General features: G+C 41.9%; 1 pseudogene; it reads right to left on the reverse strand.

Moving 5' to 3' along the window:
• Positions 1–1,562: 1,562 nt before the first annotated feature.
• Positions 1,563–2,084, reverse strand: LOC146005440 (histone-lysine N-methyltransferase SETMAR pseudogene; annotated as a pseudogene).
• Between the last annotated feature and the right edge of the window lie 2,613 nt (positions 2,085–4,697).

A 4,697-nucleotide genomic window follows, 5' to 3' on the forward strand; every position in this document is an offset into this window, starting at 1 on the left:
ACAGTTGCACAGACAACTCCCTGCAATGAAATATATTGAAGTCAATCGTTTTGTTCTAATTCATAGAACAGTTGGAAATATCCAGATACATGGATTCCCAGACACATCTCAAATATGCTTACGGTGCATGTTTATATGTGCATTCAACTAACCACAAAGGTGAAACGGCAGTAAATATACTTTGTGCTAAATCACGAGTAGCCAGTCAAGAAGGTGACATTACCTCGTCTTGAATTATGTGCAGCATTACTCCTAGCAAGATTAGTTCACAAGGTACTACCAGTTTTACGTCTGAAGGTAGACGAGATACATCTCTGGTCAGACTCACAAATTGTATTGGGGCATCCCCGATGGCGCAGTGGTAGCGTCGTCGCCTTCTAATCAAAGCGTTCCGGGTTCGATACCCAGTAGAGGCACATAGTGGTTCGAATCCCACTGTAGGTCCAGTCCCGATTAGCCTTACTGTGCATAAAGTGGACTTAAAACACCAAATCAATCAATCAATCAACAAATTGTATTGACATGGTTAGTAGCACCATCCACCAGATGGAAAAACTTTGTAGCCAACCGGCTAGCAGAGATTCAAGACATTACTAAAGGCAGCGATTGGAGATATGTTCTTTTAGCAGATAAACCTTGCAAGGTCCTTCAGTTGGACACTAGTCGTTACAAAGTTAGTCCACTGCTCCTTGTGTCGGGAACATGAGAACCTTTGCAAATCATCAGGGCTTGCTGGGTATAAAGAAACACAACATGTTTTTTTAAAGTTTACTGCAGTTTTATAATCACTTATATTTTATAATTACATAGATTTCCTATCGTATGTGGACTTACAAGCAATGTACGGATTTAATTACGTTTCTTTGTTTTGTCTGGAGAGACGTAAAGAACAATTCTATAGCATATCAAATCATAATCACTAAACACAAAGACATATAATTAACGTTGGACAAGACAAACGTAAATACACGAAAGTTTCTGTACTTAATTACCAGGTAACCAAGAAAGTTCATGCGGTTTTAGTACAAAGAAGAAAAGGTCCAAAACAAATGTGTTTACCTTATATTTATTCTGCAAAATATCCACCATCCGCTTCTATAACCTTCTCCTATCTTTGTACAAGCCTGTAGATGCCATGTTTGAAAAAGTCTTCGTGTAGGGCCGCAAAAAACTGCACCACCGCGTTTTCAACCTCCTCGCGAGTTTGGAAATGTCGATTGCGCATATGGTTGTCCATAGACAAAAAAAATGGTGGTCTGATGGAGCGATGTCAGGTGAATACGCTGGATGTGGCAGAAGTTCCCAGCCGAGAGAAGAAATCACCTCCAGGGTCATCTTTGCTGTATGCAGTTTAGCGTTGTCTTGGTGGAAAAGAACACGCTTCCTATTCGCTAATGCAGGTTGTTTTTTTGCAAGCTGTTCGGCCTCTCTTTGCAATTGCGCGGAGTACACCTCTTTGTTGATGGTTTTACCACTTTCCAAGAACTCATAATGCACAATCACAGCCGTAGTCCACCAGACACACAGCAGCACCTTCCGCTGATGAAGAGCAGGTTTTGCAGTTAAAGGTATGGTGTCATTTGACGATAGCCAATGGTATGAGCGTTTCTTGTTACCCACTTTTCATCACATGTCAAAATGCGGTCCAAAATTGGACAGTTGTTGTTCCTAGTGAGCAAGGAAGCGCAAATGTTCAGTCGTTGGAGACGGTTCGCAGCAGTCAGCTCGTGCGGGACCCACTTACTCAGTTTCCATGATTTGCCAAGCTCATGCAAGTGCACACGAATTGTTTCAGCACTTACCGCAAATCGTTGAGCGAGTTCTTGACACGTTTGGCGTGAATCCTCTTCAATTGCTGCCTTCAGTTGGTCCACATCGAGAGATTTCGGTCTGCCCGATCGAGGTTTGTCTGCCAGTGTCTCATCGCCAATCGAGAAGGCCTGAAACCACTTTTGTGCTGTCCGTTCACTAATTGTACCTTCTCCAAACGCTGCACATATTTTTCTTGCTGCTTCCGCTCCTTTTGTGCCCAACTTGTACTCATACAGTAAACATGCCCTGATTACTGCATTCGACACAGCCATGGTTCACTGCGAATACTTGCTCCCAAACTATCGACTGCGACCTGTTATCTACATTAGCCGACGTGCCAAGGAATGAGCTTTCCGCCAATCACACATACATGTACCCCTGGCGGCTGAACTGCGTACTACCCCACGAAAACTGCGGGCAGTTGTAAAAACCGCATGAACTTTCTTGGTTACCTGGTATTTTCGAGTATTGCTAGAAAGAAACTAAATTAATTACCAATTACACTATTCTGGCATTCCATTTCCCGTTACCACATGCTTCACCTGTTCTTTAAACTCAGTCTGTCGTCAGGTGAAAACATCCAGGTGGGTACACTTCCTCTGCCGAGATGAGAAAGTGAGGTCAAAACGAACAGATTATTACGTATTTTTAAACATATACACAATTTCCAACCACAACTGTATCAATCTAACTATAGTTGTCTGTGACAGCTTGCACATTATTTGAAGTAACAAACATTTTAAAAATCTTAACTTCTTACAAATATAAAACCTTAAACGCTCAGGTTCGTTACACCCTACAGATACAGTTTCTAGAGGTATTGAACCCACTTCAATACAACATAACCATTTATGGCGGCATGGGACACATTGGTTAGCAGATACATAAGATCATTGGCTACTTACGCAGCAGTCAATGAAAGTACAAATTACGGAAAGAATAAGCATAACAACAGTATCAATTTGCCAGAATTCAATTGAGCAAACAATCGAACGGTTCTCCAATTTAGCTTTCTGTCAGCGATTCATACATAACTGCACAAAGGTTAACAACAAAGTAGAGGGAAGTCTTTTAACAAAGGAAATGCAATCAGCATTGCATACATGCATCAAGACTGTTCAGCCATCAAGCTACAAGTCTGAAATTCAAGATCTTCAACGGCACCAACAAATAACAGCCAACAGCACATTGAAGAGCCTGCATCTATTTTTGGACAGCATCAACCTTCTTCGTGTTGGAGGAAGACTCAAGAATAGCAATTAGACAGCTTCATGCAGGACCACAGTTATTGTTGTCGTCACTCCGTCAACAGTACTGGATTGTAAGAGCAAGGTGTATAATCAACAAGTGGCTAAGCAACTCATGGGTCAACTTCCGTTACCTAGAGTCACACAGTCTAGACCATTTCTCAACTCTGGTGTAGACTATTGTGGACCTTTCCTCTTGAAATCGGATTCACCACGCAGCAAGGTTCATCGCAAATCATACGTGGCTTGATCCATTTCTCTAGCTACCAAGGCCATATATTTAGAGCTCGTCTGCAATCTCACCACAGAAGCATTCATCGCGGTGCTACGGGGATTTATAGCTCGTAGAGGTAAATGTGCCAATTTGTACAGTGACAATGGCAAGAATTTCATCGAAGCAAGGAACGAACTGAAAGAGCTACATAGCTTATTTTCTTGACAGGAATTCACACAAAATATTCATGAGTACGCGAGTGCTGAATCCTTCAAGTGGCATTTCATTCCACCTAATTCACCACATTTCGGAGCAATATGAGAGAGTGGTATACGCTCCATGAAATATCATTTGGTAAGGGTAGTAAGAAATTCAACACTGAATTTTAAGGAATTTGCAACCTTACTCACCCAAATTGAAGCATGCCTAAATTCAAGGCCCTTTACTGTTTTATCCGACGATCGAGAAGACTTAAGTGCTCTCACTCCTGAACATTTTCTCATTTGTTCAGCCCTTACTTCCTTTCCCGATTCAGACCTCACTGACCTCCCAGGAAATCGACTGTCCAGATGGCAGAGACTCCAAAGCTTTCATCAAAACATTTGGCAGCGATGGTCCAAGGAGTATTTAAACGGTCGTTAGCAACGTTCCAAGTGGACCAGTGTACAAGAAAACATAAAACCAGGTTTGATACTTGTCATCAAAGACGACCATTTACTTCCCCTATCATGGAAATTCCGAAAAGTCACCAGCGTCCAACCAGGAAGAGACAGCTTGGTACGAATGGCCACAGTGCATACCGCTTCAGGGATCTTCAAGAGATAGATTCACAGGCTAGTTTCACTCCCTCAGTGCAATATGGACGGAGATAAGTGAATTCATTTGGTCAAACCTTGTTTGACAAAGAGAGGGGGAATATGTCTGAGATCACAATTAATATATTTGTCATTTTTATCAATAGATGCCAGGGCAAGCAGTTTTGCATTGCCAATGCATACTCTCGAACCCAGCAGAGTGACTCTCAATCAGTGTGCGCGAGACAATATGGCGGAGTGTGTGCGGTGCTTCATTCCGTCCACCGCTTTGCATTGCAGCAAATTTGTATAGTAAACATGTGATATTTTGTTTTAATCAATATATCATCGTTTCATATCAGTGAGTGTCATTCCGCTAAACATCCGAGTTGAATCAACCCAATGGAATACAATATTATGGTCCTATACTCCAGAGGCAAAGGGTTTGTACTACAATGCGACGCACAGTAAATATGCTGATTTTCTTTCGCGTGCAATTAGACAAACTCAGCTCAGTCCAGCAGTCATTTTGGTCCACCAGGGCCGCATACAAAAAGAGAAGATATGCCAATTTTCTTGCATGGGGAAAAAGCAATACCATGGATATGCTTGGTTGTTGATATTTTAAAA

Source organism: Lepisma saccharinum, chromosome 1, assembly GCF_977018435.1.
Source record: "Lepisma saccharinum chromosome 1, izLepSacc3.1, whole genome shotgun sequence".
In the NCBI taxonomy this organism is placed as follows: Eukaryota; Metazoa; Arthropoda; class Insecta; order Zygentoma; family Lepismatidae; genus Lepisma; species Lepisma saccharinum.